At 35.4% G+C, this 27573-nt stretch overlaps 1 protein-coding gene across 50 annotated transcripts in view; it reads right to left on the bottom strand.

The window, feature by feature from the left end:
• Positions 1–27573, bottom strand: part of RIMS1 (regulating synaptic membrane exocytosis 1) — a 516521-nt gene that overhangs the window by 41009 nt on the left and 447939 nt on the right. The gene's annotated exons all lie outside the window — the stretch shown is intronic.

Here is a 27573-nt window from a genome sequence, read left to right as displayed (position 1 = left end):
TCTGCTTTGGAATCCTCTGCTAGCATTAAAGATGTAAATAAAACCATTAATTTGGGCCAAAAAATTACAATACAATACAATACAATACAGTAATGGTCCTCCAAAGATGTTCATGTCCTAATGTTTACAACCTATGAACATGTTAAGCTATGTTACATGGCAATGGGGAATTGTGCTGGTTGATGGAATTAAGCTTGCCAAACAGTTAAAGTTATCCTGGATTATCTGAGTGAAGGCAGTATAATCACAAGAGTCTTTATAAGAGGAAGAGGGAGGCAGAAGTGATGTGAGAAAGACTTCATTAGCATTGCTGGCTTTGATGATAAAAGAAGCCAAGGAATGTGGGCAGCCACTAGAGGCTAGGAAGGCAAGAAAATAAGTTCTCTCTTAGAGCCTCCAGAAGTAATAATTTGGTGCAAAAGCAATTGCGGTATTTATCATTACTCTTAATTAATTAAGGGTGATAATTGCAAAAAACACACTTACTTTTGCGCCAAGCTCATAACACAGCCTTGGCTGTGTTGTTGAAATACTTTGAAAATACTTGAAATACTTGAAAATACTTTGACCCATTTTAGACTTCTGACCCCTGGAATAAGATATAAAATTTGTGATTTTTGTTAATTTATTAAGCAGCAATAAGAAAGTAATAGCAGCCGGGTGCAGTGGCTCACACCTGTAATCCCAGCACTTTGGGAGGCCGAGGCGGGTGGATCACTTGAAGTCAGGAGTTCGAGACCAGCCTGGCCAACATGGTGAAACCCCGTCTCTACTAAAAATACAAAAAATAGCAGGGCGTGGCGGCATGTGCCTGTAATCCCAGCTACTTGGGAGGCTGAGGCAGGAGTATTGCTTGAACCGGAGACGGTGGTTGCAGTGAGCTGAGTCGTGCCACTGTACTCCAGCCTGGGCAACAGAGTGAGAATCTGTCTCAAAAAAAAAAAAAAAAAAAAAAAAAAGAAAGAAAGACCCGTTCCTACAGAAGATTACTCAAAAAGTTATCACTTTACAAAAGGAACCTCCCTAAATTTCTCTTTTATTTATAAGAAGATCTCATGATCTCATGATCCAAATCCTGAGAATAATATGAAGGTTTCCAAATAACTTAAAAAAAAAAAAAAAACCTACCACTTAAACAGAGGATTTCTAAGGCTAGGAAACATATCCACTATACCCATTATTATGTTCTCACCTATGGAAAATAGAGTTGTAATTAGAATGCATTTAGTCAAATATTTATTAAGTATTAAAGAACTATGCACAAAAAATAAAACGCCATCTTTTTTCCTATCTTGTTTAGATAGCTGGACTGTAGCCACGGTTTTATATATATAGTAAAAAAAATATAGTATACATATATAGTATAGAATATATTAAATATATAAATATAGTATGCATATACACACATATACATGTAGATATGTATTTCCCTTTTATTAAGACTCTTTGCAAATCTAGATTTAAATCCAAATGCTAGCACTGATATGACTTTTGGTAAGTTATTTAAGTTTCTTTTTAAGTAAAGTGGAAATTGCTCAGTTTCCTGGGAGGAATGGAAATGATAGATTTATCCACTGAATAACAGTGTACTGTAGACCCTCTGGCATTTTCTCACAAATACAGATTCCAAGTAATAACATTTCCATATATGTTTGAAAGCAGATGCTAACAGAAAGACTATTGTACAGAAAGACACAGTGCTCTGGTCAGAAGGTATGTGATAAATAGAACAGATTAATCTTATGAAAATAGAAACTTGTAATTAGCATTAACTATGATTATTCAGAGGGTGTTTATAGTCTATTATTTGATACAAATCAAAATACTACAAAAGCTAGATGCTACTTCTTGCTTTTCAAGGTATGGTGAGGAAGGGATGAAATGTAGGAGTCACTCAGTGAGTAAGCAGAAACTAGTCTCCGCTTGGCAGTTTGAGATGGCTATACAATTTGAATTTGGAGGGTGAACAAAACTCTGACTTGTAAATTTTTCTGTTTTAGCCCAATCACTCCAATTAAGGCAAATAGACTTATCTGATAAATTTTATACAACTTGTGTTAGAAATCTATGAAAACTATTGCATATTAAGTCTCCATGTTAAGGTCTCTGTAGTTAAAAGAGTACACGATGCTGTCAGAGAGTTGGGTAAAACAAGTATTTTATATGGTGGGTTGTTGTCATGATTTTGGACAATAATTCTTTAGATATCTGCTCATGGGAAGAAATCACTTTAAAACATAATAACGTATTTTGAAACTCAAACTTGGGATGCACTTTGTGATTTATGTGTTGTTGTTATTTCTCTCACATGACCCTTGAAGGAAGATTTTCAACTGGAAAGGAACCCTTGCTATTTTACACATTTAGTTAAAAGAAATGCACATCAAAATATAGTAGTCAGTTAATTTTCTTGTACTAGGGACGTTTTGATGACTCTATGGGTGCTATATGTTAATTTAATGAGCTTTGCTATTTATATTATAGTGTGAAATGGTCAATATTAAGGCAGGTCATTGAAGACGTGCCTAACTGGCTTTGTGATATTTGGAAAGGTCAGTCTCTGGATTAAAGAAAAAAAAAAAAGCAAATTGCTTTTAGGGAAACAGCCTGTTGCATGGCAAGAGTGATTCTATCTTGAGGTGAAGCCACCCTAATAACCGATGTTTGACTCCCACATGTAAAGGTGTTCTCAGTAACATATTTAAACAATGCCTGCAGCACAGATAATCATGAAGATGTTTATCTAATCTCCCCAGTGGTCATTTGGTAAGAAAGTCTGAAGATGTGACCAGCACATTGAAAACTTGCTATATAAAGAATTCTTCCTGGAGATTGGTGCAAGGATCCACCATCTTGCAGCCACCTGAGACATCACTTCTGTTTGTAAGTCCCTAGTTAATAATTCTTTCTGATAAACTGTATTTGTTAGCCTCTTTCTTTGGCCTCTCAGCTCTGTTGGCCTTTGGTGGTAGGTTTGCATTTACTTGCTCAACACAGAACATTGCTTTCTAATGATGTAAGTTAAAAGTAAAGATGAAGCCTAGAGAACACAATAAATAGGAGATTAAAGAATGACCCTTAGGTGGCCTCTTTGAGGTTTAAGATGTCTCATCTGATCTGATATTTATGGCTAAGGCTCTGTTATGCCCTCTGAGGGCAGTCAGTGTATTATCTGAAGACCTACCTATGGACTTAGGTAGCACCTAGGTAGTTAGCTGGAGCCTGATGTGTCAGATCACTGTACCACTAAACTTCCCACATCTATTCTTTCCCTCTTTCTCTCCTGTAACAATGCAAAAGGTGTCTTTCCTCTTGCTGGATGTGATCCCTCCTGCCTTCAATCAATAGACAAGGCTCTATTGATTAATTCTCTCATCTTTTTATCTTAAAATCTTCCTTTCAATAGAATATAAGTATTTTAAAACCCATGCTCTTCCTTGACAAACTTAACTGCCTCCCCTTCTTTGTTCATATCTCAGAGAACAATTTTTAAACAAATGTCTTCTTTCTCTGTCCCCACGTAATCTCTGGAAAGTGTAATATTTTGCAAACACAAATTCTGTTGAATTTATCAAAGCAGTCTTTGCTAACCAGTAATTCTGGAATCTCAGCAGCCACTTCAAAATATTTGTTCCAGTTCTCATACAAATGAGAACTTTACTTTGTATTAGAAAAATACTCACTAAAAAAAAGAGAAAAGTACTCACTTAAAAAAAGAGAAAAATACTCATTGAAATGTTTCAGAAATAATGATCTTAAAAACAGAATTGTAAAGATTTCTCTATCACTTTCATTATCTACCTTGACTCCTGGCCATAGTCTTTAATTATATTTTGTTGGATTATATTTTACAGTACCTATGCTTCTAATCTATCAGCACCTTTTTTTTTCTTTCTGTTCTTTACTCACTTCTATGAGCAGCAAAAGGGAAAAATAATTTCATATATAAATCCAGTAATTGTTTTGGGACTCTACTGTGCTGTACAGACAAGGTGGTGATACTGTTTAAAATGAATTGTTTCCTAACAGGCACCAGCTGTGTTTGAAATCAATGTATAATGTGTGAAAGTTATAGTTGCATAAAAGTGAAATGTAAAGACGTTGAGCATCACTCAGAAACTGCTATTTTTTGATGTCTCAATCTCTATGAAGAACCAGACCTAATATATGTTTATCTTTAGAGAAAATTAAAAAGTTAGGTGATACTTTTAGCATTGTCAATTACCAATAATGCAAATTTCAGAAAATTTCAGAGTGGAATTATGACTGAGATACGGTTATGAGCAAGTTTGGTTCCAAGCTTACAGAAGTGCTAAATGTTGAATATCACATATATGTAAAAATCAAGTAAAGAAGGATTTGATTAAAGTCACTGTTGTGAAAAACAAGTTACAGAACCATAGACTGAAGAGCTTGGAAGTATTAGAGACCCTGTAGAATCCAATCCCATGATCCTGCTGCAAAGAAAACTGGCTGAAAAGGTGAAAAGAAAATTGCCAAAGTCATATAGCTAGCCTCTGGCAGAGAGGCACCTGAAATCCAGGTCTGTTGACTCTCAGTACGGTACATATTCTAATACAAGTAAACATAAATACAGAACAATCCCCTAAGTCTATTTGTTACACCTTAGAATATTCTACCCATAAAATATTCCTATCCCAGGACGAGAGGCTGGTGCAGTTCATGTATGTGCACCACTCAGCAGCAGAACTGATCCTTCATCTGAGTAAAGAGATGGTGGATTGCAGGATGCCCTTGGGCTGCTATGAGAACATTTCAGCCCAAAGTGCTGGTCCCACTCACCCTCCAACTGAACCTAGTTGAGGATTAAACATCAAAGCAACCCCAAACCTGCAAGGTTAATGGGAAATATTTTCTCTAGAGGCTCCATGGAAAAGAATCTTTATTCTCTGGCCCACAGGCTAAACTGAACTCAATACAAATTACTGAATAGCTTAGACAAATTTTGGTGCCAGGTAAAAAGAAGTTTGATATCTGTGGTATTTAGCTGTGCTTTATCCTGTAGTCACAGATCCTATAGCTGCAATAAAAAATCTTTGCTGTTCACCCACAGATATGTATGTCTGGCTTTAAAATTTTGAATTATATTCATAGGAGGAATTAAGCAGTGTTTCAGAGGATATTTGAAGCTCAAAGATAAAGGTAGAATTTAGAGAAGAATGCTCTTTTATACTAAAATATTTTGGAAAATTTTTGATAGTAAACATTAGTATATGATAAGCAGAAGGCTAAAGTCTCATTTTATTTTATTTTATTTTTTATTATTATTATTTTTTGAGACGGAGTTTTGCTCTTGTCACCCAGGCTGGAGTATAGTGGCGTAATCTTGGCTCACTGCAACCTCTGCCTCTGGGGTTCAAGCGATTCTCCTGCCTCAGCCTCCTGAGTAGCTGGGATTACAGGTACCTGCCACCACACCCAGCTAATTTTTTGTATTTTTAGTAGAGATGGGGTTTCATCATTTTAGCCAGACTGGTCTTGAACTCCTGACCTCAGGTGATCCACCTGCCTCGGACTCCCAAAGTGCAGGTATTACAGGTGTAAGCCACCGTGCCTGGACACATCTCATTATTTTTTAGATAAAATTGAAGACTTAAAAGAATATTCCTCTTTTAGCTGCTGTTTGAGGCTATGCCCTGTCTTTCTGGAGATATGCACTACTTCCCTTTGCCATTAGAGGCCTTTCAGTGGAAGAGTTTAAGAAACACAGAACATCATTTTTTTTTTTTTTAAACTTACCTTGGCAGTACGTTTCCAAATTCCAAAAAGCAAGCCATAGAATTTCAAGTCTTCTTGAAGCTTAGTGATTTGGAGTTAAAGTAGTTTTTAGTTCATACATTCCAAAGATAGGAAATAATTATGTTCTAAAGATACCGTTAAGGTCAGTTGTCAGCATAAAGTGGACATAATTTAGAGATTGTTGTGCCAACTGACTGGATATATAATGTTAACCTGTGTTTGGTGTATCACAGGAAAGCTTAATATAGTAGACTGGAATCACCTTCCAGATTATGTGGAAGAATTACGTCAATGATGATATACAATATTCTTTGTACTTTTTGAGATGTCTAAGCCAAATAAGTATCTAGAACGCAACAACAGAATCTTCTGAGAATCAACAGTGGGAGTCGTTATGTGTAATCACAGAAACGTCAAAAGTGTATTTTATCAGCAAATCTGATTATTATGCTCATTATGATATTTTTGTTATTGTTGGGGGAGGAAGGAAAGATGGTTATAAATGACAGGTATCGAATTAGACATGTCAGAAGACTTCATAGAGAGCTCAACGATTCATTTAACCAAGCAATAAACCACTGGGAAACTAGATGGGAGACATGTATGTTTATTAAAATATCATGCAGAATAGGAGGTGGAAATATCCAACATCTCGAACTGGCAGTCTCTAACCTGATAACATAACTGCTGCACAATTTTTCAGTGTAAAAAATCAGCTGCTTGTTCTAAAGGTGTTTTCACCCATCTTTATGCATACAAAAGAGGAATAATAACACAATTCGCCTTTTGGATATAAGGAAAAAAGGAACAATCAAGGAACAATAATTTTAATAATTTAAAAATCTTTACAACCCCAAATATATTGTAATGCTATTATTTTCCAGGTTATTTTTGCTCTAACAACAGTATGTAAATACATATATTTTCTTGTTTTGAGAAGTTAAGATTTAGTTGTAATACAAGTAAATCCTCTAAATAAACTATTTTTTAAGGGTATGATAAATTGTAATACTTACAGGGATTTTTATGTAAGTACTGAAAGATGAAGTTTAGAGACAATATAAAAGTTTAGAGACAATATAAAATCAACTATGGATTGACTAGAAGATAGTTGTATGTCCCTTTAACCCGTATTTTCATTTTGTCAAAAATTATTAAGTGACACAACTGTTGTTTAAAAACAGAAAATAAAACTTTAGTTAAGTATACAAAATGAAAGTATTCACTCTCCTTTCTAAGATATTGTCTACCTTATTGGTTGATAGCATTTTTGGTGCACTATTACAACACGTAACAGTTCTCCCCACACCAATTTGGCTATATAGGTCTATGAACATTCCTCGCGTTTAATATTTAAACATGCCACTGAGCACAAAAAAAAGAATTAAAAAAGTAAAATCTAACATTGGCAGTTGGGTTTTATGTATAAAGTAGCAACAGGGCAGACCTCAGGTGATGTTTAGACTTACTTCTTGGCCTAGACTTATGTTAACAAAACCCCAAAAGGTCTAAAGCACTAAAGAGGTCTGCCAACTACACTTAGATGTGGGTAGATGTTCTATGGGTTTACAAATACAAGGTGAATAAAACTGAATATACCCATCAGAATCTTTATATTCTACATAGCAAAAGAGTACTAGGAAAAATTAGAAATAAATCAAGTCTCCTATAGTTAATCAACAGCAACTCTCTCACTTAAAAAGTAACACTGGGCATAGCATACAGAGCATCTAAGAAACAAAATGTATGCAATTCCAAATTTTAGATATTACACATTTTACTTCTTTTTGTTAAAGATGTGCTCTGTAATCATTACAATTATTTTAACTACAGCAAATACATGAGTAGGTTAAAAATTGGTATCTCATATATCCCATAAATATATATACCTTTTATGTACATACAAAAATTAAAAAAAATTGGGCTTAGTGTTAGAAGTAAATTTAATAAAATAGAGTTCTAGCTTAAGAGCTAGAATTTTCCATAGTGAGAAAACTGTCCCCATGGAGTAGCTAAGAAGACAGAATATGTAGGCGCAAAGCCTGGGTTTTATTTATTTGTTTGTTTGTTTATTTATTTATTGAGACGGAGTCTCACTCTGTTGCCCAGGCTGGAGTGGAGTGGCATGATGTCAGCACACTGCAACCTCTGCCTCCCAGGTTCAAGTGATCCTCCTGCCTCAGTCTCCCTAGTAGCTGGGATTGCAGGCCCGTGCCACCACGCCCGGCTAATTTTTGTATTTGCAGTAGAGACGGGGTTTTACCATGTTGGCCAGGATGGTCTCTAACTCCTGACCTCAGGTGATTCACCTTCCTTGGCCTCCCAAATTGCTGGGATTACAGGTGTGAGCCACCGTGCCCGGCCAAAGCCTGAGTTTTAATACTAGCTCTGCCAACCCCCAGTTACTTAATCTTTATACCTTAATTTCCTTACTGTATACAGGAAAAATGTTAGCAGAACCTATTCCATTGGCTTGTTTTAAAGATTAAATAGTGTTGATAAAACAACCTGGAAGAGTAAATGATATATAAATGTACATGCCTGTTATTTGTAGACATAAACAAGCCAGAAGTAGTAACTGAGTATCAGAGGTGAGAGAGAAGAGAGAGAAAAAGAGCAAAATAATGTGTGCTTTGTGACGTGACCACTTCCCAATCACCTTCCCTCCAATCCCCCCATGACTAACAGTTTCTTCATCAAAGTCTGTTAAACTCATAAAGCCTGGACATGAACAAACGTTTTTTGTTCTGTTTTGTTTTATAAAGCAAGGAAATGGCTAAGCTTTATGCAGTCTATGTTGTATTGAACAGGGGAACCTGGACTCTAAGAGTCAAAAGAGGCCAGGAAATTTTAAAACTGACGAATGAATAGAAATTGTGGGGTCAGTTTTGGATTCTGACAGGCTTTGAAACTCGGATAAAGGGGCTCTCAAATTACATTGTCAGTGCACAAATTTTACAGTAACATAAGAAAGCACCAGTATTTTCAGACTCTACTTTAGAACAGAATTAAAACTCAGCCGGATGTGGTGGCTCATGCCTGTAATCCCAGCACTTTGGGAGGCTGAGGCTGGTGGATCACCCGAGGTCAGGAGTTCGAGACCAGCCTGACCAACATGGTGAAACCCCGTCTCTACTAAAAATAAAAAAACTAGCTGAGCGTGGTGGTGGGTGCCTATAATCCCAGCTACTCAGGAGGCAGGAGAATCACTTGAACCCGGGAGGCGGAAGTTGCAGTGAGCCGAGATCTCGCCATTGCACTTTGCACTCCAGCCTGGGCAACAAGATTGACACTCCATCTCAAAAAAAAAAGAATGTAAACTCTCAAATGACTTAATTATTTATAATGAAAGCCTTTTCAAGTTGTGTGTGTGACAGTCAGTTAGTGGTTTCTCCCCTTTCCAGTTACAGAATTCATAGTAAGTGGCTGCTAAGTCAGAGATTGTATTTCTCGGCTCCCATCCCTAGCATCTAGGCTTGGTCATGTGATTAACTGTCATTAATAGAGCATTAATAGGAATGATGTGTGATGCTTCTAGAACAAGGCTTTTAGTAGTCAGATATATGTTCTCCATTTCCCTTTTATACTTTTGCGATATGGATTCGAATGACAAAAATGCATAACATGTAAAGAACCTGGGCACCTGAACCACTGCACAGAGGAGAGTTGACTGCCTGCCATGAGCATCTGCCTCAAATTATTAAATTAACAATAAATAGAATTTTACTAAATGTGAGCTTTTATACTTTTAGGGTAAATTTTTATGAAAACTAGAATTATGTTAGCTAATATATCAAATTACTTGAGGATGATATAATAGTATGATGGCTAAGAATAAATTCTACCACACAAATACTGTGTCTATCAGTTATTAGCTATGTGATCCTGGGCAAATTAATCTTTCTGAGTTTTAGTTTCCTTATCTAAATAAAATGATGATAATAATGGTACCTGTTTTAGAGTGCTAGAATTGTGCCAGTATGACTCATTGTATGTACCTGATAAACCCAGTCTTCATTAATATCTACAATTAGGCTTATCCCTGTGGATGAGTGAATTAGCTAAATAAGCAGAACAAATGAATCCAGTTTTCTTGTAAGTATACAGAAGCATTCTGAACAGTTTAAGATAGTCTACCAAGAAGCTGGCATGGTTGTACAGTAAAATGGTTGCAGAGTCAGAAGGTTCACTGACAGTGCCACCTCCTCGGCCAACTTCAATGACATGCCCCATTTAGAGCACAGACTCTGTAGCCCAACTGCTGGATTCAAATTCCAGCTCTGCCCTTACTATGTGAACTCAGGCATGTTACATACCTCTCTGTGTTTCAATTTCCTCATAAGTAAATGGGACTAATAAAGTGAGGCATATCACTGAAGGTGAAAAATAGTGGTGTGCTTCAGCTTAGTCTTAGGGTATAAAATTATACAGATATACATGTTATAATTTTCTCCTTGTAAAAAAATGAAGTCCAAATTAAATATTTTTCTGGTTATAAATGACAAAATGCTCACCATCGACACTGAAGATTCTGGATATTTACAGGCAATTATACATTTAACTAGTATATAATAGCATTTTAAACATACTGAAGGCATGTGGTATAGTGGTTAAGGACTGAGGCTATAGGCACAGACTAAAATTCTAATTATTTCTTTGCCACTTACTAGCTGTGTGACAATGGTTAAGTGACTTAACTTCTCTCAGCTTCTGTGTTTTCCTTGAAGAATCCAGCCAATTGTCAAGGTCCTGTGTCACAGTCTCTTGTATCAATGTCATAGGGTTGCTGACAGGGTTAAATGTGACAATACACATTATAAGCCTTACAAAGGACAAGCTTACATAATATGGGCTGAACAACTCTTAGCCATTCTTATTAGTAATTATTAGGCACTTGATCAATATCTGTGGAATGAATGAAATAAATGTTTGACATCACCTAAACATGACTGTCAGTGATGAGTGAAAATAAAAACAGTAGCCATTTAAGTTCAGTGGAAAATGATTGCTGGTTTCAGGCAGTGCTGACCTAAAAATTTAATGGTGGGAACAAAGGTAAAGCTTAAAACAGAGCTAATGGAATTTTTTTTTTTTTACATCTTGGGGAGGTGAGTAGGATACAACTAAGAATAAATAAGATAAATGCAATATGATATGTTACTAAAAACAAATTCTCTAAAAAATTACATTTCATATACCATGTATATAAATATGAAATATTTATGCTCCTTTAAAATTGTATTTAATTCTCACAATTATTTTTTAGATGAGAAGAAAGTGAATTATTAAGAATATATTAAAATTTATGGAAACTTTGAGGAGTAAAAAGCAGATATTTATATTCTACTTTAAAAGTCACTTTCTTCCAGACGCTTTCCTTAGTTAATGCATTCCTAATCTTTCCCAATCTGATCAGCCTTTTATTTTAAAAGCTTTCAATAATTTTGCACTCTGAGCTGGTGAGCATGAAAGGGCTTTGTAAAAGCTAAAGTTCTATAAAGAAAGAATCTCTCTTTGCCTGTTGATATACTACTTAGTAAATGAGCTTGTAAATAACTCCAGGGCAAGATAAATGCTTTTACTTCTTATGTACCATAAAGAGTGCTCAGTGCCAAATTCTAAAGGGCATAGGATATTTTCAAATGCTTCAGCCAAAGGGTATGCAATGGGTAACAACTATGAAAATATAAAAGCAGAACAAAAGAACAGACAACTGGCATTACTTTAAATAATGTCACTAAGCCATTTACAGAGTAAAAAGCTGCCTGCTGTATTGTGCTATCTGGGCCAGTGAATCTAGGACATGCTGAATATGAAAAGAAAAGCACAGGCAGAGGCTCTAGAAGACATGCTGTTGCCTCCAGTGCCATCAGCAGAAAGGAGCCAACAGAGCTCACTTATTACAGAGCCACTTTGATTTAGGCACCAAGGGACTCATCATTGAAGCTACAAACCTCTTAGAAATTAAAGTCAATACTTGCAATTGCACTGAGAGCAAATTCAAGCAGCTCTGGAAAAAATATGCTTTATTATCATGGTCAACACATTTACTGCAACATCAAAATATCTGAATTTAGTCTTTTTTCCTTCCTTTTTTCTGAGTACAAAAATTAGATTTTTAAAATTCTGTGATTTATTAAATATTTTTCCCACAAAAATATACTTTTCAAACTGTGATTTGAAAGAGAATAAAGAATGATCCATGAGAAGACAGAATTATTAAGCATTATAGAAAGCCAAAAAACTGAAGTGAGAGTAAATTTTTACTTCAAAGGTAAATTTTTCCTACTATTTTCCTTGCTATTCACAACAATCTTCTCAATAAGTCTCCAAAACCTATGACAATTAGTATGTTTTCTTCTTTGATTAGCTGAAGATCACAGAATCCTACACTAGTTATAAATCTCCATAAATTTTATGTAATATTTTCTTAAAATGATTCTTCTGTTTTTTTTTTCCTTTTTAAAAACAATTGAATAATAGGTTGAGTGTATTTCCCAAGGTAGAAACTATAAACAGGAACTAGCATTTTCAGCAGCAGGTTAAGTTACCTAAAGATGATTAACTTTGTTTTGGCTTTATTTTTCCTGTGGGTTTCTAATCAACCCTTTCCGGTAAGTTTCTAATCAATATCCTTTCCTTTAAAGAATCCTTCCTCATTAGAGTATTTACATCCATTTTCAGTTTCCATAATGCAGGTAGACAGGTCAAATATTCATTCTTACAATTTCAAATTCAGAGTGATAAAAATATTAATATATATGTTCATTTTTATATTTCCCAACTAATATACTTTTACATCTTACATCACTAGATATAGCAGTGTTTCAATGCAACTATATGCCTATTTATAAATGTAACTTTAGTTATTACAAATAAGTTTTAATCTCTTTCAGTTGAAACTTTCCTAAATGTAGTATAATTATTTACTATTTGATTACTTGTCAGAATCTTCATAGTTTCAAATTAAGAGAAAAATAAGTATGGTATTTCCATTTACAAAAACATCCTATGGCACTGACTTTGAATCTGGAATACAGAATGTTTTTTACCTCCTTGTAGACCTAGAACATAAAGTCTGTTAAGCTTCACTAAAACTATGACTAATCATTGGGTGTACCACATTTTTCGGTTGTAAGAAAATAATCTTTACAGTATAAATGATTTTGTAATGAGTATCACAATGTACTGCTTCAATATCAGAGGTTTGTTTCCCAAGTAAGAATTCACTAGCTTACTTGAAAAGCAGTTACAGTAGATCCTTTGTTCACAAGCCTCCTCTGGCCCTATGCCCAACAAAAGAAAGATTCCCAAAAAATCTGGGCATTTTTGCTTAAACACTTAAGTATTTTCATAAGGTTAATAAACCTTTTATAAATGATATAAAAGGATGTTGTAAATTAATATCTTTATCAATCATTATTATTTCTCATAAATGTACATTTTTATCTTTCAATAATTTTCTAATAAAATATTACTTTATTTGACATTTACTGTAATGGTAAAGTAGTTAAATCAGCACCAATTCTGGAGGTTCCACAAGGGGGAGAGGGCAGTAAAGGGAGTGAGTGCTGAAAAAAAGTACCTATCGGGTACAGTGTTTACTATTTGGGTGATGGGTACACTAGAAGCCCAAACCTCACCATTATGCAATTTATCCATGTAACAAACCTGCAAATGTACCCTCTGAATCTATTAAAAAATCAAAATCTTAAAATGATAATTATTTATTCTTGCTTATAAAAGAGTTAATATTTAAAAGCAATAAGGTAGAATTAACTGGTTAAATCTATCGAGAGCAATGTTCAGGTGCTTTTGAAGTGATATATAAGCAAAGAAGAGAAAGAAAGGAAAAGGGAGGTTGCAAAGTAATAGACAAATCACTTCTACAGTCGTCCGACAGTAAACGTTGGGGATTGACTCCAGGATGACCACCATGTATACCAAAATCAAAGCTATCCCTCTGCATATGCAGGTTTCTATAATATTTCCCATGAATACTTTATTTTGGATTTGCATTTGTTTGACAAAAAAATTTGTGTATAAGCGGGCCTGCGAAGCTCAAACTGCATTGTTTAAGAGTCAACTGTACTTGTTACAACTTAAAAAACATGTTTTTATTTCCTAAGAATAACAAACCAAACATAGAAGAAAAATTTACCCACTAAGAAGAGCTTGCTTGTCACAATGTTAAATGAAATATTATACCATGATTTGATCAATTAATTACCATTTGAGCATTATGTTTTGACTAAGCAAACATCACATTCACCTATCTAACAGATGTTTATCAAGATTCTTCTGCATTAAATGCACTGTTGTGAAAGACCAGAAAAAACCTGTTGCGTGGTCATTACCCTTGATTTACTTCGGAGTTCATTTTGTGACATGAATTCTGCAGATGTAAACAGCACCACATGAGAACTCCCTAAAAGTCTTATAGGACTTAAAAAAATTACTTTTGGTCCTGGTAGGAAGTTGATATTTGGGTAGGGCTTGAATGAAGAGAAAGATTTTGACAGACAAACTGACAGATTAAGAATTTTCTGGGTAGAGCACCTGTAGAGAGGTACAAAGAAAGAAGCTTTAAGTTGTGTTCTGTGAACCCCAGGAAGATAGGTCTGACGCATAGAAAGAAATGAAGTTACACATTTGAGAGATGGAACATAAATAAGAATCATTTGCTCATGTCAAATAAAAGTGGACATTTTTTACTACTATTTTTCTGTTACATACATCACATTGGTTTCACATGTGCACAATATCTGTGGCCTACACCATAAGTTAAATTATTAAAATAAGTTCATATCTATAAACTTTCTGTGATCTACTAAGAACAGTTTGGGGAAATCGAATAGACAGAATTCAGACTGCAGTGAGGGGGACTGAGTGGCCTCAGAAAAAAAGGGAATACACAAAACTCTTCCAAAAGTTTCTTTCATTCCAGAAAACTTTTCTGTATGTGGTACAGGCTTTGTGCTACATACTGGGATACAATCACTGAAATCACAGACTTGGTCCTTGAGCCCCCAACTGGGAAAATTAGGGTTGAGTGATGTGCTTTTACTACTTTATGTAAACAGCTAAGCCAGGTATCAATTTTAGGGCAAAGTTGAAGATATAAAGAGTCTTATCTATGGGGGCATAAGTCTTCGTTCTGAGAATCACTGTGTCTAACAAGAGATATCAATAGACGTATGGTATAAATGTAAACATGACAGGTATATGGAAAAAAATAAAGTCATGGAAGTAGGGTAAATTAACTCCTGACTCTGAGAAGCAGAGAACAATGATAGAAATGATTATTGTTTACTAATACCTTCTTCTGCATTGCAGGCACTAAGTTGTTGGCCTACAGCAGACCTTAAGGAATGTTCTCCTTAAAGGACTAGACAGTAAATATTTATAACTTTGTGGATTAAGCGGTCTCTGACTTTGTAGCACGCAAGTAGCCATAGACAACATGTAAATGAATGAAGATGGCTGTATTTCAATAAAACTATGTTTATTAACATAAAAATTTGATTTCTCAGAATTTTCACATATCACAAAATATTATTCTCATTTTTATTTTTTTAAACCATTTAAAAAACATAAAAATATTTATTCTCTGATGGGCCCTAAAAACCAGACTCTAAGCCAGACTTTGGTGACCTCTAACCTAATAGAGTGAAGGCTGAGTAACAGAGCAGAAGGGAGGGAACTGGCAAAAAGAAAACTTGGATTTCTGTCTGGCAGATTATGCCTAATTTGGGATGAACATACTTCTGGGAGTTCATAAACATCTTTCATGTTTGTTTACACAGTGGCATATGTGAACAAGTGCAATTTACTGAGGCTAGGACTAACAGATTTCACCAGATCCTCAAAGGTGGACTTGACTTGAGGAACTTTGAGAAATACTGACTTAGAAGAACTCAAGCGTTAGATCCTAAGATTCTATTCTTGTATTCTATTAACTACATGTAATGAACAGATAAAAATATTAGCTGGATTAATCTGCCTCTGACTGCCATTCATGAACGATGTCACTGATACCTTTTCTTTATCTACTTACCCTTGTATTTGGTTCCCCAGAATTATTAAAACTGCTAATTATTATTACTGATCCCTTGTCAGGTACTTTGCTAAACTGTTTAAAACATTTATTTAATCTCCACAACAGTCTTCTGAGGTAGGTACCATTTATGGTTCCATATTATAGTTGCGAAAATGGAGGCTCAAAAAGGACCTTTAACTTTTTGTTTTCTGCAGGAGTCTCTTCTAGATCCTCTTTACTTGTATTTTATACTTCTTTCCTAAGTAACTTCATTGATTTCAATTGCCAGTTCTATGTTGTTGATCCTCAAATTGCCTAAAACACATTTCCTATGATGGTCCCAAGCTCAACACTGCCAGAATTGGCAAATGTGGTCCTTTCCCAACAACCACCCTCTTAGTAAATGGCAACATCACGTAACCTTATCTCTAATATTCCTCTTCTCCCTATTGCCCAAATGCTCAGATGCAAAAGACTGTTTATTCTAAGATATAATTCTAAGCTCCTTCCAGTTCCACCCTAGTACAAGCATCCCGTGATGGTGTACTAAGTGGTCTTAAATACACATTTTTTAAAGTGAAAAAAGGCAAGATTATAAAACAAAATTAAATATTATAAATCTATGCTTGTTTAAAAAATCTATATCAAAAAGGTATCTCTCTGTGTGAACATACAGTTGGAACGGAATTATAGTAAAGTGGTTAAGAACATAAGCTCTACTTCAACTTTTAAGAGTTGTGATACCTCAGACAAGTCATGGAACCTGTAAAATGCAAATAATAAGAGTATTTCATGGCTGTTTTTTGTGAATTGAAGGAATTAACACATGTAAAAAATTAAAACACTGGTTGGCATGTAATAATTGCTCACTAAATCACAACTATTATTGCTAATGGTTTTATCAATATTAATAATACAAATGCATAGAAAGATTATCCAATAATAAACTATCATTTTCACACTGACTTTGCAATTAGTGGTGATACCACAGGAGTTTTATATATCTTCTTTTTGCCTTTCTGTATTTAAAATGTGAAAATCAATCAACAAAAATCTCTATGAAAAAACACTCTGAATTAAATAAGGATGTATTAAAATTGGTCATCTTAAAAATAATCAGACACATTTCTTGTTACTTCTTTAGCTGCCTGAAATGTTTTGTGACACCTATTTTGAAACTGATCTCACGCTTAACAATCATCTTAGTATAGTTAAAAATATCACCATGTGTAATTATTTTAGTGCTAAGTGTTGTGCTTTGAAGGCACTTGATAAATTTAGTTTCCTTTCCTCCTCCAAACCCTGAAATACAAATTAATTATAAAAATTAATTCCACTGAAATCAATAATTTTTTCTGCCAAGCCAACCTAAAACTATATCTATATCTTAGCCAAACGTAAAATTTATATTTCAGAGCAAGGAAAAGAACAAACATAGACCAGCTGGAGTATGTTTGAAAATACTAATCCTTATTAGGGCATCTCTTTAGAAGATGAGTTACTTTAGCTGAATTGAATCTCTATTAACAGTAGTGAATTCCTAAGGCAGACAGCAACAGTAAATAAAAGAACCCATGCTTACATTCATTTGATGGTTTCGCCGACTTGAGAATCATTTCTGGTACCATGATTTTGTGTTCAGGAAACAAAGAACATGAAACATTACATTCTTCAGAATGTTTTTCTTGTGCCATTAAATGAATCAAGTAAATGAGGCAATAAGGCACAAATAAGGAATTTAGATTTCAGCAATATTTTGATCCACTGTAGCTTTCAGTTTCTGAAACTTCGGAAGGGCCTACATACTTTGTAAGAATTTTTGGCTTATATTGTTAATAATCAACAGAGCCAAGAAAACATTTCTTAGAATGTTCAAAGACACCACATTAGCCTTCCTTCCCTGCAGCTATAACATTATTTTTCTAAGAGAAAAGGCAGAGAGTCTTCACAAAGCCATACCAGACTTAAAATTACCAGAGAACATTTTGGTAAACTGTATTGGTTAGAAGGAGAAAAATAAGTCCTAGGGCAAATGTCATCCATTTTCCCAAGGTAAATAAAGTAGGCTCTCCAGGAAGGTGCTCATTTGATTTATTTCATGACTTGCATTACCTGTGTGACTTTTGGGTAATAAAACTGGAAAAAATTAACAGAAGGAGATTTAATATTTTTCAAATTTGTTGGCATAATTATTGTCTAAGGACAATAAGAATTTTAAAATAATACCTTGAACTCATTGTAAATTAGCTTATTCAAGCACTATCCCTTTAGATGTGAGTTACAGTTATATCAGTGTATATTATTCATTTCTTGACAGTAGAACAAGGAAAATTTTGATAGTTTCTATATATGATTTCATCTTGAGAAGTTAGTGATACACCTTGGAAATTCATAAACACTTATTAACCCATTTTGAAATCTAACATCTATAAATCTACCTAAAACACCTTAGAATACTTATATTATTGCCTGTATAATCTTGTAGAATAGTGAACTCCATATGGTTTTGAACTCCACCATGGACCTCCTGAAGTCTTTCATTCCCTTGATTATAATGAAAGAATTATTTAATTTCCTAGAAATAAATTGCCAAAGCAAAAAAAATAAAAAGCCATTTAGAGCCATATTAAGAAAAAGAATGAGCCAGGTGTGGTGACTCATGCCAGTAATCCCAGGACTTTGGGAGGCTGAGGCAGAAAGATCATTTGAGGCCAGGAGTTCAAGACCACAAAAAAAAAAAAAAAAAAGAAGAAGAAGAAGAAGAAAGAAAAGAAAGGAGTAAGATTTTCTTATTTCCTTGAGAAGACACAATATTAATAGATAAGAATGAAAGAGCAGAGCTTCAATTTTCTCCAATAATAATAATAATAATATGCATGCTAAAAAGAGTCAAACTAAACAGTAAATAGCAGCCCAAGACAGGTGAATCATTAAATGGGCTTAAGAATCTAGACTTAACCAGATATTTTCTCTAAGTCTTAAAGAATGTGGCAATATATTCTCAAAGAATCTTATGGTCATTTCAGACACCTTGGCAAGGACACTGGAGATGCACAAAGGCAGGGGATGACAATCTTGAAAGACAAAAGAACAGCTAATGTGAACCAGATACCTGCAAGGGAAGCCTTGATCCCTGATAAATGTTTTTTTAAAGTTACTTTCCACATGACTTGCATTATCCAAACTTAGCTGGATAAGTGCTGCTCAGCAGGATTTTATTGATACCAATTAATTTCTTACAACATTGCTCACCCTATATCCTCACTCTCTCCATTTGTTAATACCTCATTTGCACTGAGAAGATCAAGCAGCCTCTGACTCAAGCTCCTTCAGCTTTCAATATCCCCATTGCAATATTCCTTTGTATTTCAGCCATTTCCTCTTTTCTGTCATACTCAAGGAAAAAAATCAACCTTCTCTGTCTCCAAGAATAAACTTGTGTTCTTGAATTATCGCCTCTGTTCTCTGGAACTCTGCACAATTAAAATTATTTGTATCATCTTTCAGTCTCTCCATCTAGAGGTGTTATATCCACTCTTCACCTGGAAAAATGATCAGATTCCTTTGTTCTGAAACATGCGTGCCCACACACACACACACACACACACCCCTCTTACTCTTACTACTCCCTCAATTACAGAGTCTGGTACAAGAAAAGTGCTAATAAATGTTGGTAGAATCAAAGAAAAAAGGACTGCTACATTTGATCTCTTTCCTTCCTAATGCTAAGCTCCCTGAAGAAAAGTTCATAAGAGTTACCTCCATTTATCCATCTTGCCAGCCCCAGCACCATGCATGTGAACAGATTTTAGGGATGGTGAAGGCAGCCTCACTCTAACCCATTGTAGACCTTCTAGCCCTATCCCCTTGGGCTCCCACCCAGAGTATATCCTGTTCTAGCCTTTCCCACCCATGACAAGAACTGCGTGCTAAATCTAATTGTGGAGAGGAAAGAGATGAATGAGATGGTTAGAGAGAAGGAGCTGAAATGAATGACAAAATGGAGAGTGGAGTGGGCAGCAAGTTGACAGTGAAGTCAGAGAGCTCTATTTAGGAATTCAGAAAAACAAACTGTTCAAATAATTGGGGACAACATATAGAGTTAGAGGGTCTTAAACAGGGTCTTGAAGGAAAGGATCTGCACAGGGGAGAAATAAACTTTGATAGTGGAAAAATATTGGAAAGGTACAGAATACCTATTACTAAAGAAGCATACAAGTGATTTTTAACACATTCATAGCACATCATAATTGACAACTGTTTGAAAATTGTGAAAGAGTCCTGCAATATTTTCCATAATTAGAATATAAACATCAACATCTTGTCAGTATTTGGAGAAAAGATATTATGCTAACAAACTATTCTCAGCTGTTAATGATATAATAAATAATTTTACTAAATGGTTAGAACAAATCATCTACCAATTCTGTATGTGCCCTCATCCTAGGGACTTAGATCCTTGACCAATTTGTCTCCCCACTACCTTTGATAACATACATAAATAGAACTAGATTTTATTATTTCGGGCATTTTACTTTATGTTTTTTCACTTTGTTGCTTGGTTCATGTGTATTTCAGGTGGGAATGATTTCCTTCCAGTGTAAATGATACTTCTATATTTGAAACACCCACTGTGCCTGGGCTAGTACTGCAGATACAGTTACCCAATAGTACAAGTTAAAGTAAATTGAGTAATTTCTAGTTTATAAAGCTGATATTTTACATTTATAGATGTCTTCTTCATAAAATTTAAAAGTTCTATTAGAAATCATAGTCTCAGTTGTACGGAGCTTATTTGATTTGAGATCTGTCCTGAGATGAGGTAACCACTGGAATTAGAGAAATATTTCATATAGTTTTAGATTCCACACAGATTTCTTTCTCATATCCCAGGAAACTAAGCACTATTTTCAACATTTAATCAATGGCCAGGGCAATCAGGCAGGAGAAGGGAATAAAGGGCATTCAATTAGGAAAAGAGGAAGTCAAATTGTCCCTGTTTGAAGATGACATGATTGTATACCTAGAAAACCCCATCGTCTCAGCCCAAAATCTCCTTAAGCTGTAAACAACTTCAGCAAAGTCTCAGGATACAAAATCAATGTGCAAAAACCACAAGAATTCTTATACACCAATAACAGACAAATGGAGAGCCAAATCATGAGTGAACTCCCATTCACAATTGCTTCAAAGAGAATAAAATACCTAGGAATCCAACTTACAAGGGATGTGAAGGACCTCTTCAAGGAGAACTATAAACCACTGTTCAACGAAATAAAAGAGGATACAAACAAATGGAAGAACATTCCATGCTCATGGATAGGAAGAATCAATATTGTGAAAATGGCCATACTGCCCAAGGTAATTTATACATTCAATGCCATCCCCATCAAGCTACCAATGACTTTCTTCACAGAATTGGAAAAAACTACTTTAAAGTTCATATGGAACCAAAAAAGAGCCCGCATTGCCAAGTCAACCTTAAGCCAAAAGAACAAAGCTGGAGGCATCACGCTACCTGACTTCAAACTATACTACAAGGCTACAGAAACGAAAATAGCATGGTACTGGTACCAAAATAGAGATATAGACCAATGGAACAGAACGGAGCCCTCATAAATAATGCCACATATCTACAACTATCTGATCTTTGACAAACCTGACAAAAACAAGAAATGGGGAAAGGATTCCCTATTTAATAAATGGTGCTGGGAAAACTGGCTAGCCATATGTAGAAAGCTGAAACTGGATCCCTTCCTTATACCTTATATAAAAATTAATTCAAGATGGATTAAAGACTTAAATGTTAGACCTAAAACCATAAAAACCCTAGAAGAAAACCTAGGCAATACCATTCAGGACATAGGCATGGGCAAGGACTTCATGTCTAAAACACCAAAAGCAATGGCAACAAAAGCCAAAATTGACAAATGGGATCTAATTAAACTAAAGAGCTTCTGCACAGCAAAAGAAACCACCATCAGAGTGAACAGGCAACCTACAGAATGGGAGAAAATTTTTGCAACCTACTCATCTGACAAAGGGCTAATATCCAGAATCTACAATGAACTCAAACAAATTGACAAGAAAAAAACAAAGAACCCCATCAACAAGTGGGTGAAGGATATGAACAGACACTTCTCAAAAGAAGACATTTATTCAGCCAAAAACCACATGAAAAAATGCTCATCATCACTGGCCATCAGAGAAATGCAAATCAAAACCACAGTCAGATACCATCTCAAACCAGTTAGAATGGTGATCATTAAAAAGTCAGGAAACAACAGGTGCTGGAGAGGATGTGGAGAAATAGGAACACTTTTACACTGTTGGTGGGACTGTAAACTAGTTCAACCATTGTGGAAGACAGTGTGGCAATTCCTCAGGGATCTAGAACTAGAAATACCATTTGACCCAGCCATCCCATTACTGGGTATATACTCAAAGGACTATAAATCATGCTGCTATAAAGACACATGCACACGTATGTTTATTGCGGCACTATTCACAATACCAAAGACTTGGAACCAACCCAAATGTCCAACGATAGACTGGATGAAGAAAATGTGGCACATATACACCATGGAATACTATGCAGCCATAAAAAAATGATGAGTTCACGTCCTTTGTAGGGACATGGATGAAGCTGGAAACCATCATTCTCAGCAAACTATTGCAAGGACAAAAAAACCAAACACTGCATGTTCTCACTCATAGCTGGGAATTGAACAATGAGAACACATGGACAAAGGAAGGGGAACATCACACACTGGGGACTGTTGTGGGGTGGGGGGATGGAGGAGGGATAGCATTAGGAGATATACCTAATGCTAAATGATGAGTTAATGGGTGCAGCACACCAACATGGCACATGTATACATATGTAACAAACCTGCACGTTGTGCACATGTGCCCTAAAACTTAAAGTATAATTTTAAAAAAAGATATAAATAATTCAGAAAATGAAAAAAAACGTACTCTTCCCTCAGTTGTGCAAAGTCCTTCCTTGTGTACTTATCCTGATTTATTTGTGTTTTTATGCTCAGGCTTTACCTCTTCAAGAAAGCCTCTTGGAATGAGTCTCGTCCTTTCCTGTGCTTCCGTTCTACCACTCTGACACTTGTATTTAATATAATTGTCTTTTCTGAGCTGAAATATTTATATGTGATTTGCTCTATGATACTGTGATATCCTTGAGAGCAGGAACAGTATGCCATTCATCCCTTTATCCCTAGCTCTTATCCCAGTGCCTGGCATGATGCCTAGCATGTACTAACCACATAGATGTTCAATAAATGCTTGAACTTATTTCAAAATCTCAAATGTGCTTGCACTCACTTTCTCTCTCTCTCTCTCTCTCTCTCTCTCTCTCTTCACAAATTGGTTAAAAGCATGGGTTTGGCACCAGGTAGCCTGGGTTTAAATTCAGGCCCAATCAGTTATGAGACCTTGGGCAAATTACCCAATCCCTCTAAGTCTCAGTGTCTTCAACTTTAAAACGGGAATAATATGTCTTGTGTGTTTTGGCTGCATAAATGTCTTCTTTTGAGAAGTGTCTGTTCATATCCTTCGCCCACTTTTTGATGGGGTTGTTTTTTTCTTGTAAATTTGTTTGAGTTCATTGTAGATGCTGGATATTAGCCCTTTGTCAGATGAGTAGGTGGCAAAAATTTTCTCCCATTCTGTAGGTGGCCTGTTCACTCTGATGGTGGTTTCTTTTGCTGTGCAGAAGCTCTTTAGTTTAATTAGATCCCATTTGTCAATTTTGGCTTTTGTTGCCATTGCTTTTGGTGTTTTAGACATGAAGTCCTTGCCCATGCCTATGTCCTGAATGGCATTGCCTAGGTTTTCTTAAGACACATGAAAAAATGCTCACCATCACTGGCCATCAGAGAAATGCAAATCAAAACCACAATCAGATACCATCTTACACCAGTTAAAATGGTGATCATTAAAAAGTCAGGAAACAACAGGTGCTGGAGAGGATGTGGAGAAACAGGAACACTTTTACACTGCTGGTGGGACTGTAAACTACTTCAACCATTGTGGAAGTCAGTGTGGCGTTTCCTCAGGGATCTAGAACTAGAAATACCATTTGACCCAGCCATCCCATTACTGGGTATATACCCAAAGGACTATAAATCATGCTGCTATAAAGACACATGCACACGTATGTTTATTGCGGCACTATTCACAATAGCAAAGACTTGGAACCAACCTAAATGTCCAACAATGATAGATTGGATTAAGGAAATGTGGCACATATACACCATGGAATACTATGCAGCTATAAAAAACGATGAGTTCTTATCCTTTGTATGGACATGGATGAAGCTGGAAACCATCATTCTCAGCAAACTATCACAAGGACAAAAAACCAAACACCGCATGTTCTCACTCATAGGTGGGAATTGAACAATGAGAACACATGGACAAAGGAAGGGGAACATCACACACCAGGGCCTGTTGTGGGGTGGGGGGAGGGGGGAGGGATAGCATTAGGAGATATACTTAATGCTAAATGACGAGTTAATGGGTGCAGCACACCAACATGGCACATGTATACATATGTAAGAAACCTGCACATTGTGCACATGTACCCTAAAACTTAAAGTATAATTTAAAAAATAAATAAAATGAAATAAAAAAAGAAAAAAATGGGAATAATAACATTTCACAAGTTTCTTGTGACCAATGAAGGAGCGAAATTGTATACACTCACACAAACATAACTTAAGAGAGCATGGAAAAAGCTCTAGAAATGTAGACATATTACTTTTATCCACTTAGAAACATGAATACTTATCATTCTTATGATACTGATTAGTATAATTTCAAAAGTGTATTTAGAAATGACTTTGCACAGATTTGTAGAACCTTCCCAATAATGCCTTCATTTTCAAGTGAGGAGAAGATATAGGATATTATATGGAATATTATACAGTTAGTATTGAGTGAGGGGAGACAATTCCTTACATTACACAGGCTGGGCCACTAAAATCAACAGAGATTAAAAACTTTACATTTTAAAACCCAACCTGCAGTTTACCTAGAGGTTCATTCAATTCCAAAATATTTCTGGCTTGGGGACATTTTCTTAAAATTTACCATTCTTTACTACGTCATACCCTTTCTATCTATATTGAAAGTAAGGGCTGAAAATTAAGAGAATCCGAAGTTATTTTAAGAGAGACATCTAAGAGGGGCTTTCTTATGGGAGATTAAAATTAAGTAATATTTCATGGGGGAAGAGGAATCCAGAAATACAGATCTCATGGTCAATGCAGAATCTGAAGCAATAAAAACTAACATTTCTTAGAATAATTCTGAATTTTGTTAAATCTCTGTAGGAGAGATGAAAGATAATTAAATTAATGGGAAAAAATCACTAGGGGAAGTCCTAAGAAAGAGAAATATCAGGCTATGCACTAAAACAAAGAGGAGTGATAATTGAGGGTTATCAACATTTGTCACTTGCTTTAGAAAGATCAAGAAGATTGAAATCTAAGGATAGGCTATCAAATGAAAGGTAAAATTATTATGTAGAAAGAGAAGCATAAAATTTTACACATAGAAAGTTCACAGGAGGACATCCCATTCAACCCATCATTATATAAGAAAACTGAGTTGTAGAGAGAAGTCAAAGTTCATTCATTGAGTCACTTTGGAACAGAACTACATATTTTGGTATCTTGGCTTCATAATCCCATTTCCTTTTTGCACCTGTACACTGGAATCCAGTCTCTGAAAAGAGGATATTCCATGAAGTTGTTAACAATACATCTTCTGGGAAGGAAGATATTATTTGAAGTCAACATCTGACCATAACTGAGATAAAACATAAATGAAAAAAGCAAGGAGGCTAAGTGTTTTGATGACCATAATTTGAACCCATTACTTATTAATACAAAGATGAGCCACAAGTATAGTTTTTATGCAAAATTGCTGCTGTGTTTTATAAGAAAACTATGCTCAAGTAATGAATGATAGGGTACTAACTAGCTAGAGGGGAAAAGAGGGTAAAGAGGGAGAAGAGAGAGAAAAAGACAGACTGGAAAGTTGAGGGAAGAAGTAAAACCAACTCGTAAACTTACAATCTCTCACATAGGAAACACTGGTTTCCTTCAAGGACATCAAATAACGTTTCCATTTCATTTAAGTATTTTGAAGTCTGGTGGTCAAAACCTTCTCCACCACCTCATGCTGTAAAGAATTACTTCAATACCAATAAAATCTATCCATCTGACAAAGGGCTAATAACCAGAATCTAGAAAGAACTTAAACAAATTTACAAGAGAAGAACAACCCCATCATAAAATGGGCAAAGAATATGAACAAACACTTCTCAAGAGAAGACATTTAATGTGGCCAACAAACGTATGAAAAAAAAGCTCATCATCACTGGTCATTAGAGAAATGCAAATCAAAACCACAATGAGATACCATCTCAAGCAAGTTAGAATGGCAATCATTATAAAGTCAGGAAACAACAGATGCTTGAGAGGATGTGGAGAAATGGGAACACTTTTACACTGTTGGTGGGAATGTAAATTAGTTCAACCATTGTGGAAGACAGTGTGGCGATTCCTCAAGCATCTAGAACCAGAATCCCATTACTGGGTATATATCCAAAGGATTATAAATCATTCTACTATAAAGACACATGCACATGTATGTTTATTCCAACACCATTCACAATAGCAAAGACTTGGAACCAACCCAAATGCCCATCAATGAGACTAGGTAAAGAAAATGTGGCACACATACACAATGGAATACTATGCAGCCATAAAAAAGGATGAGTTCATGTCCTTTGCAGGGACATGGATGAAGCTGGAAACCACCATTCTCAGCAAACTAACACAAGAACAGAAAACCAAACACTAAATGTTCTCACTTATAAGTGGGAGTTAAACAATGAGAACACATGGACACAGGGAAAGGAACATCACACACCGGGGCCTGTCAGCAGGTGGGGGCCTAGGGGAGGGATAGCAGAAATATCTCCTAGGAGGCCTAGGAGAAATATCTAATGTAGATGTGGGTTGATGGGTGCAGCAAACCATCACGGCACGTGTATACCTATGTAACAAACCTGCACTTTCTGCGCATGTATCCCAGAGCTTAAAGTGTAATTTAAAAAACAAACAAACAAAACACCAAAAACCAGGAAGCACCACCATAAAAAATTTAAACAAAAGAAACAACACAAATGAAAAATGCCTCTTATACTTACTGTAAAGGAACTTGACTCTAAAGAAGACAAATAATTCTCCTTCATAACAAATAGAACAGCTCATCTGATTGGAAGGGCAAAGATGCAGATCTATCACAGGGATGCTAGCTATTCTAAGTTCATTCTAATCCTGTAATTTTAAGACATGACTCAAATTTCCTACTTCTAATTTATTTGCCAATATATCCAGTAGAATGAATAATTTAAAATAGGTACTTTCCAGAATGCTGAGTGAGATATAAAAAGGATTTTGTGAAAGCTTTTTGGTATAAGTAAATTTTGTGATAAGGCTCTTGCTATTAAGGAACAGAAAATGGAACCAATGTTGGTTTTAAGAGAAAAAACAGTTGCTGGCTATTTAAATTGCTTCAATGTTTCACTTACCTTTGATTTTACATAGTATTGAGCATAGTAATGAATAATCTAATCTGTCTGGCCAATTTTATATAATTTTAAGCAGTGTTTTGTTATATTTTACAATACAAAAATAGCCACTCTCCCTTTTGTATTTGCTTTTTAAATATATACCTTTAGGACA

Source organism: Pan paniscus, chromosome 5 (assembly GCF_029289425.2).
Source record: "Pan paniscus chromosome 5, NHGRI_mPanPan1-v2.0_pri, whole genome shotgun sequence".
In the NCBI taxonomy this organism is placed as follows: domain Eukaryota; kingdom Metazoa; phylum Chordata; class Mammalia; order Primates; family Hominidae; genus Pan; species Pan paniscus.
Note: the sequence above shows the minus strand (reverse complement) of the source record. Positions and strands in the feature narration are given on the sequence as shown.